Below are 18396 nucleotides of genomic sequence, written 5' to 3'. Positions count from 1 at the left end.
AGAGCTCTTGCGGCTATAGCTTGTTCTTGAGTTGGCTTCTCGGGGACATTAGGGAGATCCACTTTAAGCTCGGGCTCGAGATGACGGTGTATGTACTCCGGCAATGCATGATGTATCTTCATTTCTCCTTCCAATTCTGACTCATCGGTAATGAGAATCGGCTCCGGGTGGCATTTGTACCACATATCAATGATAGACTTGACCATTTCTTTCAAATCCGCCATTTGGTCCTTTTGGATGACATGTTTGCGATAGTCAAAATGATATAACCCCAGCTTGAGGAATGGCGGAATCTTTTGAAGTGCGCGATATTGACGGATCACCCTAAAAGGGTAATATGACGTAGACCCCGTTACACCCAAAAGTGGGATTGGGTTGTCAGATCCGTTATTAAGGCGTACCTCGGGATTTCCAAGCCAACGAACATGCCATTGGATTTGATTTGGAACAAGGTTCTTGAAAAAATTAAACCAAGTTGAGAATGACCAATAAGGAAAGATTTCTTCCTTTTCTCGGAAGAGCGAGATAGGATGACAATCCTTGGACACATCTATGATTTTCAAGCTCAAACCGAAGTCTTTGAGGTGAGAGACCAACCAAATTTGGAGTAAACCTATTGAGGCTCTAAAGATACCATTTCTGTTTTGTTTGAACTTATTGAGTGATACGAAGGTCTCACCTAGGATCATATTGGAGAATCTTTTGAATATACACACTTGATTGACAATGTGAACTACCAAAGGATCCATAGTCTTTTTGGTGAATGGAAAAATCACAAAACCAAAGAATGCTAAGAGAAAGACTCGAGGAATTTGATTACTCGCTTCTTTTGGCAAGCTAGAAAAATGTCGCTCTAAGAATGTGAAAGGGAGTGCATTAGAATTTCCTCTAAGAACGCATTTGATTTGGAGAATGTCAACTTCTAAGAATTGGCTCAAAAGAGTTATAGGATCTATATCTATCGGAGGACTAACTAGACCAAAAAACCCGACTCTTCCAATGGCAATATCGTACTCCTCAATTGTAGGGGTCAATTCATTTCGACCAACCACAAAAGTGGATGTCTTTGAGTTCCAAAAATGGGACAATGCTTTGATCATAGCAACACGAGGCTCGATGTATAAAAGAGCGGGAAGATATCCGATCCTCTTTTCCACGTAATCCTTGTGCTTTGGCTCGAGACTTTCCCACATGACCATGAGAGCTTTAGGTACGGGGATGATTCGAATCTCCGACATATCCATTTTGACTAACCCTAATTTGGGGCATCGAGATTAGTCACCACGCATTATGGAAAGGAATATAACGTGGAATTGAAACGGTGTAATTGAAATTGCAGAACGATACAATCAACCTTACCGCGAAGAAAAAATGGCAAACACATCGACACATTGCATGAGGACATGTGAGTTTTGACATCTAAGGGTAGGATTCTAAAGGTTTAAGGTCCCCACCTTAATTAGATAAAAAGAGTTTACCCACCGCTACTAACGTCGGTCGGTGCACTTCTTACTAATCAAGATGAGCGGTATTGAAGAATGGATTACCACATGCATTCACATGCGGATTCCACTCTTAATACCTCCTAAAGGTGCCCTAAAGCGATCCGGGGTTTTAGACCGCGGGACGTGGGTGCATTGTGTCGTGCTAAAGCAAGTAAACATGCATTTAAATCTAAAGCAAACAACACTTCAACATAATCTCATACATTCGACATTCATCCGAACGCCACCTACAAAACAAAGGGTTTGCATTCACTCCACCCCTTATGTCTCCCACCTACAAAACCATTTAACACATGATTAGTGGACTAACCTCATTTTTCACGCGACTTCGACATGCAGTCGATGCTACAAAATGTAGACAAGTGAGATAACAACCAACAAATTTATTACGGCTTTAATCCACTTAAGTTTGTAACCTAGTCCCCAGCGGAGTCGCCAAGCCTGTCGCGACCTACCTCTCGAGGGCCGAACTCGGTGAAGGTGGGTTTAGAGGTAAGTGTTCATGAAACGGTTCATACGGTACATCATAAAAGATGGTTCATCCGTACAGTCCATTATTCATGAACGTGAATCTTCCCTAATTCATACCTCGCATGACAGCGGATCAATTTTATCTTTTTTAGGAGCCGCCACTAGCCTAAGTCGGAGGTCGGTTAGAATACCTAACCAATACGTGGGAATTTCGTATTGGTTTCTACGAAAATCAAAGATCAAAGGTTCGGGGACTAGCTTACGTTAATATTTCTATTAACGCCCTTTCGGTACCGCTAAACTTAACATGGTTGTTATCTAAGTTGTCATGCATTTGTTCTTTACCATTTTCATGTCAAAGTTTTAGTCCAAAATGTGATCATGCATCTTGTTTTTTGTGTTTTCATTTAAGATTGTAAACTCATCCTATCTTAGTCTAGAAAAGAAAGAAAGAAACGATTGTATTGAAAGGCATTACGTAAAGTAAACACTCAAAGTATTGAAAAGACGAGCTAATTCTAAGTGCGAGAAAGTAAAAAACCCGCAACTCGTCGGGTGTTTATTACAACACAAATTGAAAACCCGAGACATGATCGGGGATGAATGAATTGAATACGAATTGAAACCGGATCGGACATCGGTCTATCGCCATCATCAAATGAATACAAATTGAGACCGGATTGGACATCGGTCAATCGTCTTGGTCTTTTACAACTTTCGATTATCCTCCCACGGACCGTCTCTCGGGTGTCGGCGTTTATATTCACAACATACATTCATGACAAACAATATCCAAAAGAATAACCAAAGAAAAACAATGATGCAAACAATTCACTAATCAAGCACAGGCCTCGGGATCGGCCTTTGTTTTTCATGCATTTCGATTCACCACCCACCTAATCATCTAATATTATTTGATTAATGGTTAACGATAATGGGCTACCATTTGCATTCAGAAAAACGGCAACTCATATCAATTAACCCCTAAAGTCGGGTTCTAAATGACCATAATGGGCTACCCGCCGAACATGCACCGGGCCTAACATTCATCAAACAAACACATGCATAGCAATGAAATAAAGCATGCATGCAGGCCCACGGGCCTTTTTTCGAAGCCAATAAAACAATGAGAAGTTGGCTTCATAAGGAGACCACTTATTCAGTTATTATCTAATTCGGATTGCTTCTGTTCAGATGTGATTAACTAACCTAATGATGTCCAAATGAAGTGATTCAGGTGTCATTGGAAACCTTATGACATGAGGATCAAAAGTTAAGCAGACCATTTTTTCTAAATCATCACCAATTTTCACGAAAATGACAAATTCACCCTCGGTGACAGACTGGACCCGGTTCTGTTAAGGATTTAAAAATAATAGCGGGAAAAATAACAAACCTTATCAAAACCGTTTGAAAATTTTTATACTGTTAGAATTATCCGTTTGTGATAACTTTTATGTTTTGAGTTTTTGCTAAAAAGTCCTACACATTTTTATAAAATTCGGTTTTCACAAAGGACTCAACTGCAAATCAAATTTTAACCCGAGAAGGCCTTTTATGAAATTTTAAGCAAATTGACCCTCTAAAAATTGCTATTAGGCCCTGAAAATTTTCAGTCAATATAATGAGACCCCAATGAACAACTTTGTAATTTTGATTTTTTGCAAAGGAGGACTCTAACTTTATCAAATTCGGAAAAAAATCTTTTGAATTCCAAAGGAATGAAAATCAGATCTGAACACAGATACTGATTAGATTATAAAAATTCCTTTTGAAAATCCAAATGAACTTAGATTTTGATGAAATTAGTATCAATTAAAAGATCTCGATCTCAGTGTGAAATTTTGTGAAGAAAATGTTTTCATATTTCGAACACATGAATTTATGAAAATCGAAGAACACACGAAGGTCAGTCAGAAACTAGTCTGTCACCAGATTTATGCATAGATGACGTTGCAGATCGTACAATGCTAACATGCTTGGAATTTTATGAACATTTTATGATAAATATATTAAGATGTGCTTTACGACTTTCGTGAAGAAAGTTTTTTTCAAAAAACGATCGTAGAAAATCAGAAAAATCATAGAACAGCACAACGTCAATCAGGAATACATCATAACAGACTTGAACATCACATTCCAGATTCTGATCCTAACTTTCCAAAGAGTTTTGACATAGCAAACTAAGTCCGATTGAGGCATGCGATATATCGAATCGAAGCTTGAGACGCGTTTTAGGATTCTCTAGTTCGTCACTTCGCAAGATTTCGACATTAACGAGCTGAAATCAGCATCTCAAACATGCAGGTTTCTCTGTACACGAATTTACAGAACAACATCCAAGTTTACTTACCTTGTTTAACGATGCTCCGACGCGCAATCGAGCGATCCGGTCTCTGTATTCAGATCAAAAACAGCACGGAGAAGTCTCGGAAAGTTCGACAAACCTATGAGAATAGATTGCACAAACTATAGTGAGAATCGATTCGATTTCGCACTAATGAACTAATAACAGAGAATCAAGTCAAAAGATGCGATCCGGTGGCTGTTCAACGAGAAGCCGGCCACCACAGCGACATGAAGACGCCAAGGAATGCTGCTAGAGGTTCAGGATCGCCGGAGGGAATGCCGATTGGCCAGTTCAGCCGCTTGAACCGGTTGATTGAATCGCCGGCGACCAAGCCGGTGATGCTGCCGTGGAGGAAATCTCACCGGAATGAGGAGCTCCGGCCACCAGCAGGCTTGGCTGATCTTGCGACTGGTTTTGTCTCACCGTGGGGGACGACGGTGAGGCAATGGTTCGCTGGAAAATGGCTGGCGAAGAGGCGAGATGGCCGGCGGCCGAGAGAGAGATAGAGATACATGAGCTTAGAGAGAGAGAGAGAGAGAGAGAGAGAGAGAGAGAGGAGAGAGAATTCAGATCTGAAAATGAGAGTCCCCCCTAATTTTGGAGGGAAAAAAAACTATATACTCCCCTCAACTTTGAATCTTAGCTCTTAGATTAATCCAATGTCCAAAAATGCATCCTTAATGATTAAGAATATTCTTTAAGGGCTAAGGATTGGTGACATGGCATCATGGATGGACATGATCAATTCTAAATGAATGGCCATGATTGATTTGCTTATCCCTAATTAATTTGCTTAATCCTTAAAGAAGGGCATTTTGGTAATTTCTCTTAGGGGCATTTTCGTAATTTTCAATTAAGGGCATTTTTGTCATTTTTGGGCTCAAAGAGATGTGCCCGGCTTTGGCTGGTCGGAATGGATTGTCGATCGCCGGATTTTCGACCGGAAAATGGCCAGTCCGATCAGACCGGTTCAATTCGAATTAAACCGGGTTGAACCGGTTGAACAGGTTCAATCCTTGGTTCCATTTGTTCTAATTTTGTACAAATTGATCTCTATCATGATTAATTGATCCCATGAATATTGAATTCGATCAAATTGGATTGAACCGATTTGAAATTCATGCACAAATTGATCCAATTTAACTTGTTTAGCTCAATTGTTCTTAAATTTGGGTAATTGCATGGCCAAGCTAGACTGACAAATTTAATTGAAGTCCAATTAGCCAAATTGAATCTCAATTCATCAAATTGAATATTAGTCTAGAGTGGGTCAAGTTGAATTGCACTAATTGGACCAATTACTCTTAGACTTCTTAATCATTGGATCACTAAATTGATCAAATTGACTCAAGTTCATGTGAATCTTCCAAAATTGATTTTGAATTTGGATTTGATATAAGAAATTAGGTTCATTCGTGCCTCAATTGTGCAAATCATGAAGAATCAATCCAAATCACTAATTAGGGCCAAAATTGGGGGTTTTTGTGTTTGGCTTGGAATTACAAAATTTGTTCCAAAATTGAATATAAGATGACCTCTAGATCAAATGTCGTGAAGAAAACTAACCTAAAAAATGACTAGAAATGAAGTAATTTCATTTTTGGCTGATTTGAACCAAATTCCGCAAATTGGGAAAAAGTTGATTCTAAATCGATTTTTGTAAAATTTCAAATGCCAAAGGCAAATTGAATGTAAAATAAGATGATTTTTGGACTTTTGTATTTTTCAATTTTTTTGGTCAAATGTTTGACCAAAAGTTAAACCCTAGTTGACTTTTCACTAGAAGTTTGATTTTATGATCAAATCTTTGAATTTTCTGGAATTTCCACTTCTAAAGTGAAATTAAACTTGAAAGGAATCTTTTTATACGAAAAACTCTAATTTGACCAGGGGTTGACTTTTGATCAAAGGGTTGACCAAAAAGTCAACGCGAAAGTCAACCGTTTGACTTTTCGGGTTTTTGCATGAAATGAATAGAAAATTGTTTACAGAAACTAGGCCAACAGACAGAATTAAAAAACGACACTTTTTGTTCAAGAAACGGGTTCCGTCGCGATCGGAAACCATAATCTTGAATTTTCTACTTTTAATGACGCGTCGGCTAAAAATTAGGTGTCAACAGCGAGGAGCCCTTAGGCAATTTCCAAAACCCTACTGACAAAGAATCACTACGCAAATTTTAAAATCCTACTGGTGAGGAACCACTAGGCAAATTTCCAAATTCTCAGGCGAGGAGCCTCAGGTGTTCATGGTTCGTGGGTTCGTCCTTAAACCATAAAATCAGAATAATCATCATCGCCATCATTTCATACTCTTGGATAAGCAACAAAGAGACGCTCACAAACAGATAAGTTTTTCTCCCTCAATCATTAAGAACCTTTGGATTAGATCAAGAATTTCAAAAGCAAGATCCTTAATCAGTTGGTGTGAAATTTCCATCTTATCTTATTCATTAAGTCAACTAAAAATTCAGGTGTCACCTTGTCTTTGAGATCAACCTCTAACGAGCTCAATCTCAAATAGGGGCAGTTGTTGACACTTGATTTTTAGCTCATTTTTTTTTTCATATTTTCAAAAATCTCAAAATGAGGACTAGGAATCTTGGCCAAGCCTAGAAACCTACTTCTAAACCAAAAATAAATTTTTTAGCATTTTCCTGCATTTTCCTTTAATTTCTTTTAGTCAAAATAAGTGAGAAAATCAAGAAAAATAGCAAATGGAATCAGAAAATTCCAAAAAAATAGTCATTAGTCTTATTTTAAATCCAATTTCATTAATGAAGCATCAATTTTGAAAATTTCAATCGGGTATGTGTTTTTACCAAAATTGGGCAAAATCAAACCCGAATTGTGCCAAAAATGCAATTAAATCATTTCTACTCATTTTTAAGTCATAGTGTCTTCACAACAAATGATTCTGGGACCTTGAATTACATAATGGTCGGTTCAATTGCATAATTTGTCAAAGAAATCAGAAAACCCCAAAATTCAATTAAAAATTAGAAATTTTGAGTCCAAGTGGGAATCGTGCCCAATATGAAATTATCGAACCATGAGATCATCGTTTCTAGGGTTAATCAGATGTGGGTAATTTAATTTTGGCACCAATTTTGCCTAATCAGGTCATTAGGATATCGAATTGAACAAAACCCCAATAACCCGATTACAAAAAGTTAAAAATCTAGGACATGATTTTGTCAAAATTGGGGAAAATTACATATTTTGGTTCAAAATGTGGTAAGGAATTCAATTTTGGGGTTTAATTTTGAAAATTGGGTCAAAATTGAGCTTAATTTGCGAATTTAGACCAACCCGGGTCTGCCGGGTCGACCGGGTCAACCCGACCCAACCCGGGTCGGTCTTCTTCCTTACCAGACCTACTCAGAGCATGCCAAACCCAGAAAAAATCTTCTCAAACCCATAACTTAATGAATCTTCCCCGGTCATTCTAGCATGTGTAAATTGACCTAGCCAGCTGGAGAATCTCCAGCTGGCGCCAGAGAATCAACCTAACTGATTCTAAGTCGGTTCTAACTGAAGGTGATGAGGAGAAGGTGTTCGAGGAAATTACCGAGAGAAATGAGAGAGAGACTACGTGCGCAAGAGAGAGAGATTGAGCGTGAGGTGAGTAGAGACTCCCGGAGACCAAGCGATCGGCGCTTTTTCGATCGAAAAGCGCCGACAAATCGGTCTCGATGGTGAGTTTCCTCATCGGAGGACCTGCAATGAAGCTAGTCACATTGGCCTGAAAGTCAAGCTCGGCCGGCGTATCCAGGCGTTCTCCGACGAAGCCGAGGCCACCAACTCTGAGTTCAGGTGCTAAGGAAGAGTTATACAGTCGTAGATTCGCTCAAAAACATCATTTGATCCTCTTACGAAGCAAGTAAAATTCATTCATAATCACAGTTCTACAAAATTCCAGAAGACGAACTTGAGTTCAATCTTACTGATCATGTGATTTCTTTTGTGACGTTGAGTTCTTTGGGAATTAAAACATGTTTCTGAGCATTTTTTTGTTGTTGTTTGGTTGCATTTTAATGGTTAAACCTGCATAAACCGAGTAGATTGTCCATGAACCTTCTCACCGGAGCTTCCTTGACCTCGCCGGAGTGCCTCTCGTGGTCATAAGCCACCCAAGTTAGTTGATCCTTCCTCTAATTGATGTGCTGATGTTGATTTGGATCGTTTTAGACGGCTAGGGCGATTAGAATAAGGATTTGAAGCTTGGAAAAGCTTGTGTTTGGTCAATTATGACTTAGGGCTTTTGAATTGGTTTTTCGCCGGTCGATAGTAGTTCGTCGACGTAATGGTTAGGCTAGATTGACAGTAGATGATCAGGACAATACTCAAAACCTAAAACAATGGCAAAAAACTCACTGGAAGGTCGTCGACGGCGAGCTCAAATTGGCGGCCTTGAGAACCTTCAAACCTGGTTTGTGCCCACCAAGTGCTCGACCAAATGCCCCAATGAAAAATGTCAAAACGACGCCGTTTTGGCGCTGAGCTGGCCGGAGAAGACAACCGGCGACCGGCGTCGGCGAGGCCCAGTTCGGCCAAGCCGAACCGAGTTGAACCAGGCCGGTCTGGTTCGTTTTTCAGCGGGAATTTTAAAAAATAAATAAATAATTGAAAAATCAATAAAAATCAATAAAAAATGTAAAAATTCAAAAAAAATGATACAAAATAAAAAATTCAAAAATTCTGGAAAACATAAAAAAAATTTCAAGAAAACATAAAAATTCAAAAATTTTCAAAAAATTCATAAAAATTCAGAAAATTCAGAAAATACAAATAAAAAATGTGAAAAATTTAGAAAAATCTAAAAAAAATTGGAAAATTGGAAAATTCATAAAATTTTTCAGAAAATCATAAAAATCAATTCTCGATTAATGAAATTCTTAGAAATTCAATTTCCAAAAAAAATCAAAAAAATCAAAAATTTCAAAAATTCATAAAGTGGTTCAAAAATACTGTGGCCAACTGTAGAAAGTGAAATTTGAATTTTTGGAAGTGCCCAAGTGGCATTTTTAGAAAATTTCAAATTCAGGGGTTATAACCCCTAAAAAACCCTAAAACCCTAAAAAAAAATACAAATCGTGAAATGAATAAGCTTCTAGGGCTTCATTAGAGTTTGGATGTTTTGATTGATTTTCATTTTTAGAGACCATTTAGGATTGATTGATTTGATTGACATTGATTGCGCATTTAATTCTTGATTGATTTTCCCCGCGATTAGAATGGATAGAATTAGTGGGTAAGCCTCGGAAACTTGCATGACACTTTAGACATCGTATCGTTCTTAGGTACCGAAAGGGCGTTAGGGATCTCGATTTGGGTTCATTGCGTAACCAAGTCCCTGTACTCAGAATCTCTGATTCGTAGAATCGTGGTATTTCTCCCATACCCCGATTAGGTTTCTAGTCTACCTACCAATAATGACTAGTGGCGACTCCAAAATAAAAAACTTAGACAAAATCGGAAATTACCATCCGCTGTCACGTGAGGTATGGTCTAGGAGAGACCCTTACACGAAAATACCTCCTTAGCGCGCAAATCCCGAAAGTCCAAAAAAAAAAAGCGCGGCGCGACACCCCTGCACCGTTTCCCTTGTCTCGGCTCACCTTCCTCTGTTCCGGTGACGACACGGTTATTCTTACTTCATTTCTTACTCGCCGCCGCCGCCCGTGAGCCGGCCACTCGCCCCTGCTGCCGCTGAGCCCCTGCCGTTGCCTTACCAGCCATTCTCGCGACTCAGCCAAGGCCGCCACTGCTGCCGCCCCTGTTCCAGTCGCCGCAGCCCTGTTCTGGCGACTTGCTGCCTCGCTCGGCTCGCTCTCGACTTTGGACTCGAGTAAGCGATTCCCTAAACCCTACCTAGGACAATCGGGTATTGTTAGACTTGTTTAGGGGTTGATTAGTGTGGAATTAGGGGCTGTTATGTGCTAATTTAGTGGCTATTTGTGGCTGAATATGGTGGCTGAATTGTGGTGCAAATGTGGCTGAGTGTGGTGGCTGATTTGTGGTGCAAACGTGGGCTAAATTGTGGCAGTTCAAGGGCCGTTTTGTGTGATGATTTGTGGGACCGATTGGTGCTCGAAGTGGGGCTTAAATGTGTGATAGTTCATGTGTGAATTAATGTTCGATTAGTAGCAATTTGCATTGGTTGTTCGTTGTTGAAGCGAGTGTGTTTGAGTGGCGGTTTGACTTGTGATTTTTCCCCATGTGTGATTGTATGCCTAAATTGAGTTGGATGTGCTGTGTTGGGGGCCGGGTTCAATGGCCTATCGAGGCCTTTGTGCGCTCGATTTAGTATGGTGCATTTTGTGGAAATTGTGGTGGATTGGATGTTTGAACGGATTGATTGAGTGATTGGCGAATGAGCAAGTTGAGTGTGGTTTGAATGTGTGAATGACAAGGAATTGTTGGGTCATGTGGTGTGTGTGATTTGAAAGACCCTGATGCGTGTTTACGGGGGGATTGATCGGTCCTGAGGCGTGTTGATGCCGGACAGTGCCCGGATAGATCGGAGGGCTAATAACTTGAGGCGTGTTGATGCGGGTTGAATGAAAGGACCTGATGCGTGTTACGCGGGTCATGGATGGTTTGAGTGAATTCGTATGTGTACGATGTTACGTGGAATGTGATGTGTGGTGAGATGCTATTGCATTATAGTGATTTGGCTAATGTGCAGGGGCTATGCGTGATTTGATGCCAAGTAAGGAAGTCGGTGTGAATTTTGTTCTGTTGGTTGTCGTGGTGAATGCTTAGACTTGTCTGGGGTACGCATTGGCCTATGTGGGGTTTAGGTTGTCTTCTTATTAAGATTTATTCTTATGGTTGAATTATAAACCATTTCAGATCCCCGATTTTGACTATGCCACCTCGGCGTTTTGGGGTCCCCATGCATACTATTCATGTGGAGACCAAGTATCCGATGGGGGTAGACCAGACTTATATTAGGCACTATAGTAGTGTCTGGGTAGACGAGGGCCTGGCTGAATTGCAGCGCCACACCTATTTGGCTTGGTTTTATCGCGAGCGGTTAGAGACTATCGGCCCGATTCGTGATTTCGACGGGAAACACCATGGCGGTGACGATGCCATGGACTGGGAGCCTTCCGAGAAGTATGCCCCTGATAGTGAGATTCTAGACCCCGAAGATCCCCCGGAGAACCCTGATCCCGAACCCGAGCCCGTACCAGAATCTGTAGCGCCTGCAGATCTCGAGCTCGCAGAGGAATTTGAGGAGTCCGAACCTGAAGAAGAGCCCGAGCCTGTGCCAGAGCCTATGGAGTCCGAGCCCGAGGAGAAGCCGGGTAACGAGGAAGAGCTGATCGAGATCAACTCTGACACGGAGTCGGAGTCTTCAGGGTCTGATTCAGATTGGACGCCATAGGAGTGTTTGGGTACTGGGCTTAGAAGCTTTTGGTAGAGTCCCTTTTGTGTAACCAGCTAGTCTACCTGACCACCTGTCCCTTTTTAATAATAATGGTGGATGTTAACCCTAGGAGCCCAATGTCTGATTGTCTGGCCGAATGTTGTAAGTGACTATTTTTCCATTGCTATGAAATTATTGTTTTATGCTGTTACTATCCCTCTGTCATTGTCTATTGTCTGGGTTGTTATATTTCGCTTCCGTTTGCGTATTCATGTGGGTATTTCGTTTTGGTCGGTGACGCGTCCTGGGACATCGCGTTCTTAATCGACCCGAGAAGGGGTGTCGCGCGCTCGTTGGGGTTCGGGGCGTGACATCCTTGTTGATTTGGTATAAGAACAAGGCCAGCTCGATCCAAGTTGGTCGAAGCCTGGAGTGATAAGGAGCGATGACTTTAGGGTAGCCAGTTAGGGAGACTCATGCACCATGCGTGCCCCTAGACTGTGTAATTGTGGTTGCTGAGTGATCTTATGCAATAATATGTGAAGTGCAGGTGCGTAAGGACTTGAGGTAAGTGCACGAACCATGTTGGCTGCGTTTGAGTGTTCTATGTGATTGGCTGTCTGCTTGGTGAATTGTTGTTGTGATTCACTACCTAGGACAATAGACTTGAATAGTTGGCCTAGGTCTCTAATTCCTTGATGGAATTATAGCAGATAGGTGAGTGGTGAGAACCCTGTAACAATGAGCAACCGAGGAAGAGGGATAGGAGGCCGATTGGGTTCGCGAGCTAGAGTTGCAGAGAACCCCAGAGTGGATGGAATATTGAGGGCACTTGAGGAGGTTGGAATTTTAATGGGCAGACAGACCCGAGAGCAAGCTGCTACTATTACTGCTGCTGCAGAGGCCGCTGTTACCGTCGCTAATGGGGCCAATGGAAACAATAGAAACAATGGGAACAACGGGAATGGTGGGCATCTCGCTTAGTGCCAAGTAAATGCAAATAGGCCGATGTCTAAGCTGGTTGAACAGTTTTTGAAGCTGAAGCCTCCGAGGTTCGATGGTAGAGGTGATACTGAGGCTGCACCTCGATGGGTGGAAGAGCTAGAAAAAGCTTTCGAAGTGCTGGGATGCACTGATGAGGAAAAGGTAACCTTGGCAGTATACCGGCTTCAAGGAAATGCGAGCGAGTGGTGGAGAGCCACAAGAGGCCAAGTGTTCCCTGCTACTACTGCTCCGACTTGGACCATTTTTACTGAGACTTTTAATGGCAAGTATTTCTCAGAAAGTGCCCGAGAGCAGAAGTTGGCAAAATTCATGAGACTTCGCCAGGGTCAGATGTCGGTAGACCAATATGAGGCTAAGTTTGCAAGGCTGTCCAAGTTTGCCCCAAGAATGGTAGAGGACCCAGTGGACAAAGCCAGGAGGTTCCGAGATGGACTGAAGCCGGACCTCCGCAGTTAGATGATCTCACTGAACCTGAGGGGCTATCTTGAGATTTATGACTGGGCTCAGGCAATCGAGCGTGATTTGATGGATCGGGCCGCCGCCTCTGGATTGTGGTAAACCTCGGCTAGGGATAATCGCCACTTCGGCAAGAGGCCGATGGCGGGGAATTGACACTTTATCCCTCCTATCAGGAAGAACATCGGGAAGCCGAGCCACTTTTAGAATAGGAGCGGAGCGTGTTTTGGATGCAGTGGAACGGGCCACCAAATGAGGAACTGCCCTAACAATAGATAGGCTAGGCCGTCTGTACTATCGCAGTCGCCCCAGAATGGGAATCAGATGGGAGCTATCCTACCGGCCACTCAGAATAGGCTGTCAGCTCAAGGACGAGTATGTGACATTCTGAAATCCGTCCTACTTGTGATTTATGAAATGAATGGTTTATGGACATGCTTGTAGTTAGATCTCGCCCGGAATTGATCACTCCTGGGATACTAACCGTTAGGGAAAGGCTAATTAGGGATTTAAATTCGCGCGACCAAAGAAACTCGATCGTGAACCGACTTTCGACCATAAAAATTATCGAGGTGACATTTTGAGCCAATGTAGGCCGATCCAAGGATAGTTAAGGATCAATTCGCAGCTGTCATACGAGTGGATCGCAGGTGATTCCGCTTGACCACGAGATGAACTGACGAATGACCCCAAACCTATCCCAAACAATCGTGCCCGTCGGAACTAGCGATCGATCCTCGTGATTAAGTGACCACCGAGGTCGTCACGATCCGAGTGAACTTAAATGTGGCTTGATTCAGTATCGGTCACGGGTCAAATGTGCGAATTTCCTCAAAAGCCACCCGTTAGTTCGAGATACGCTCAAGTTACGTTAATTAAATTTGGTCATTAATTAACGACCAAGATTGGGCCTCGGAAATTATGAATGTCATGACAGGATAATTGGACGACATTGTTGTTGGCTTAGTCAGCCTCAGATTTGAATTCTGGCGAGAAATGGAAAATGACCGTTTTACCCCTGGGATTTTGTTAAGGCCAAGTATAATGGAGGAGGGGCATTTTGGTCATTTCACACTAGCTTTAGAAATAGAAATTTTTGGATAATTTTGCCCTTGGGAATTTTGTGAAATTCCAATTTTGCCCTTGGATATTTTTTGCAAGGATTAATCCGGACCGTTGATCTTAGGATAAGATTGAATCTTGGCCGTTGATTGGATTTGAGAGAGGAGGGTAGGATGGTCATTTTAGGGGGGGGTGAGACACCAATAATTGGCCTTTAGCATATTTATCCCCATTTTTCTCTCTCTCCCCTCACTCTTTCTCTCTCTCGGCATCTTCCTCTCTCTCTCCCACCCGATCGAGCCACCCCCTCCCCTCACCGTGACCGTGGCTGGCCGTCCAAGCCAGCCGTTGTCGCCGTCCACCCGCCTAGCCGGAGCAGCCGTACGCCGGAGCCACCGTCGCTCGCCTCACCATATCTCTCTCTCTCTCTCTCCTATTTTCCCCTCACCGAGCACCACCACCAGCCCCCTTCGATCCTGTCCAGCCGTGGAAGACCAGCCATCGTCCAGCCAGTCGCCGCCGTCGCCGTACGCCGCCGTTCAGCCACTCGCCGTCGCCGTCCGCCGCCGTGTGGCCGCCGACTGCCGTCCCTTTCCCCTCAACCGAACTAGCTTAGGATTCCAAGTAAGTCGCCCCCTAAACCTTATTTAGGATATCGGCTATCGATGGACTTGATTAGGGGCTGAATCGGGTTGATTAGTGGCGGTTTAGGGGTTATTTAGGGGCTGTTTAGGGGTTAACTTGGTGGACTGATTTGGAGACTTGAATTGGCTGAATTGTGGATGAATTGGTGATGTTTTGGGACTGATTTGATGCTGAGTTGAGTGCTGGAAATCGTGGATTGAAATGACGAGCATATGGTCTGATTTAGGGACTAATTGTGTCGGTTTGGCGTGTTGTGATGTGGTTGGTTTGTAGTGTTTGTGATGGCTTGAAATAAGCATGGAAATGCTGAATTTATGCCATGATTGTGGCTGTGATTGTGGGCCCGATGGTGGCCTTGCATGTTTGTTGAATTGTGAATTGATTGATTGAAATGTGGGCCGTTATATGCGCGCATGGGCTGAATTGAATTGACTGGCAATTGGCCATGATTGGGTGTTAATTGAGCATGTGAAATGTGTGAGGTTTGATGCGTGCATGGGCCGAATTTGATCGGCTGGTAATTTGGCATGTTGGCGTGTAAATTGAGCGAGTGAATGAATGAGAAATGGTGTGAGGTGTTGTTCGTGTGGTCACGAAAGTCCCCGAGGCGGTACTATGACGCGAGGAATCGTGCCGTCCTGAGGCGGCACGTTAACACGGGACGATGCCCGGTATTAGCGAAAGACGGCCAACCTGAGGCGTGTACTTCAACGCGGGTTGTGCCGTAGGTGGTAGATGTTGAGCCTGAGGCGGTACTATTACGCGGGCAAGAGACATAGCCTGAGGCGGTACTATTACGCGGGCTAAGAAGTGTTGTGAATATGAGATGGTCACAGTGAACCTGAGGCGGTACTATGACGCGGGTCACTGGCGAGTCGAGTGGAAATAGTGTGATGAGGCATGAGCGAGTGTATGGAATGTGGAGTTGGAAATGCCACATGTTCGACTTATGTATCGGGCATGAAATTAATTTGAAATGTGCATGTGATTGGAAATTATATATAATTGAGACTAACCTGTAGCTTGCGCGTATCAAAGCCCGGGTAAGTGCAAATTGTGTGCCTGTAATGTGATCATTGAATGTGATTGTGTTTGGACTAGTCTGGAGGTACGTGTTAGCCTAGGTGGGGTTTAAGGTGTTACTTGCTGAGACATGTTCTCATGGTTGTTTCAACCAAACAATTTCAGAACCCCGGCCTGAGCCATAAACCTTCCACCGCCGCCGCCACAGTGTTTTGGGATTCCGATGCACACCGACCATAATGTTGTAGAGCACCCGATAGACGAGAATTTGACCTGGGTCAAACATACTACCGTAGTCTGGGTAGACGTAGGGCTACCTCTTTGGCAGGCCCACACCTACACCGCCTGGATGTTCAAGGACGGGATGGATGAGTTTGGCCTCGTCCGTGGCTTTGACGTTCCGTTTGACGGAGTAGGGGATTGGGATCCGTCAGCCATACCCCCTCCCGACGGCGAGATGACTAATTTGGATACTAGTCTCGCCCAGTCCGGACATCATCCTGCGCCTGCAGCACCTAAACCTCCAGTGGCTGAGCCTGATACTGAGCCGGAGGAATCACAGGCAGGGTATGATCCTATGGAAGTGGATCTCGATATAATACTAGAGGAGGAACCAGGAGAAGAAGACCCTGAGGAAGAACCTGAAGAGGCACGGGAAGAAGAACCTGAAGATGAGCCAGAAGAAGACCCAGAGATGGAACCAGAGGACGCGCTAGAGGATGAGTCAGAGAATGAGCCAGAGGAAGAGCCGGAAGAGGAGTCTGATGAGGAGGAGCGGATGGAGGTTCCAGTGGAGTCGGGTGATGTAGACAACCCGATTGAGATTGAGGCTGATTCAAAGTCCTCAGAGGAGCAGGTGGCTCAGGGGGATTCAGATTCAGGTCCTGAGGAGTCAGACTCGGAGTGGACGCCATCCAGGGGGCGTAGGGGTTAGTTTTAGGGGTTGAGTGTAGGCCTTTTGAAGTGTTCCATTTTTTACAGTTAGGGTACCCAGGCTACTGATCTTTTTGATATAGGTGGTGCATAGTTTAGAAGTTCGGTGTGCATGTATATTATGTGGATTGTGTACGGTGGATATTGTATAAGTTTGAATTAGTAGTGGTTGTTTATTCTCCCTGTTACCCCTAGTCAATTATTCTGGGTGTTTGTGGCTTTTGCTGATGCTTTAAATCTCTCATAAGTTGAATTGAGTCGGCGATATCCTGGGACATCGCGATATTCGCCCAAAGAGGTGTGTCGCGTACTCGATGGGGTTCAGGGTGTGACAAGTATGTGCAATGGCGAGAAAGGAAGCTGAGGACGCGCCTGGCGTGGTCACAGGTACGGTCTCTCTATGTGATCATGCTGTATATGCTTTGTTTGATCCGGGGGCGTCGCACTCGTTTATATCTGAGCAATTCGTTAAATTGACAGGAATTGAACCGAATCTACTAGAAGTTATGCTATGTGTTACCATGCCTTTGAATAATAAAGTGATGATCTCAATTACAATAAAAATTGGGCTCAATTACAATAAAAATTGGGAAAAATTATATCTTTGGGTTCAGAATATGATGGGGAATCCAATTTTGGGGTTTAATTTGAACAAATCGATTGAAATTGAGTCCAATTTGAGTATTTGGTCAAAACCGGAATTGTCGGGTCGAGCGGGTCGATTCGACCCGACCCGAACAGTGCATCTTCTTCACCCGGATTGCCAGAATGCATATTAAACCCAGAAAAACAACTCGTGCCCGCGACTTCATTGATCATTTTCGATCAAACTAGCACGTGTTAATTGGTTTTGCCAGTTGGAAAATGTCCAGCTGGCATCGGTTAATCACCTCAACCGATTGGAATTCGATTCTAACAAATTTCGAGCAGGAAATCAATCAACAAAAAATGAAGAAAAACTGACCGGAGAGAACAGAGGGTGTTCGACGAAATTTCGAAGAGGGAGAAGAGAGAGAAAGAGAGAGAAAGTGCGAAATCTAGAGAGAGAGAGGGTTGAGGATCCCATCACGAGTGTTCGGCGCCGCCATATACAGCAGAGCGCCGGCGAATTGTGAAGAGGCCGTGGTCTTCCCCTCACGGCTTGAACCAGACGAAACTTACTGCGAAGGTCTGAAAATCGGCCTCGGTCGGCGCATCCAGACCTGTTCCGGCGAGTCCAAGAGCACCAGGAGGAAGACTAAAGGTCAAGGAACAACCCTCGGGTCGCCGATCAATTCGACAATCTTGTTTGAACATTGAACGAAACAGGTAAAGTCGGCCGAGGATCAGTTTTTTCAAAATTTTCCAGAATTCAATTTCAATATCGATATACATGTTTGTGTGTTTACTTTCGCGAATTTGAGTTCGTTGATGCTTATAACCAGTTTCTAATCATTTTTCGTGTTGATTGATTGCATTTTGGGCATAAAAAAACACTTAAATCGAGTCGGCCCATCCATAAACCACCTCGCCGGAAAACTCGAAGCCTCACCGGAGCCTCACCGTGACCATAGGTCATCCAAGTAGGCT

At 43.2% G+C, this 18396-nt stretch overlaps 1 long non-coding RNA gene across 1 annotated transcript in view; it reads right to left on the bottom strand.

Annotated features, from left to right (window-relative positions):
* Positions 1-1645: 1645 nt before the first annotated feature.
* LOC130138815 (uncharacterized) overlaps positions 1646-18396 on the bottom strand; it is a 63182-nt gene continuing 46431 nt past the window's right edge. Inside the window, exon 2 of the long non-coding RNA XR_008817091.1 lies at positions 1646-1779. This is a non-coding gene — a long non-coding RNA (uncharacterized LOC130138815). The remainder of the gene's footprint in view (positions 1780-18396) is intronic.

The sequence above is a fragment of the Syzygium oleosum genome, unplaced genomic scaffold, assembly GCF_021117445.2.
Source record: "Syzygium oleosum isolate NSW1041296 unplaced genomic scaffold, Sole_v2.1 Sole_v2.08, whole genome shotgun sequence".
NCBI lineage: Eukaryota > Viridiplantae > Streptophyta > Magnoliopsida > Myrtales > Myrtaceae > Syzygium > Syzygium oleosum.
This window is presented reverse-complemented; position numbering and strand designations above follow the sequence as displayed.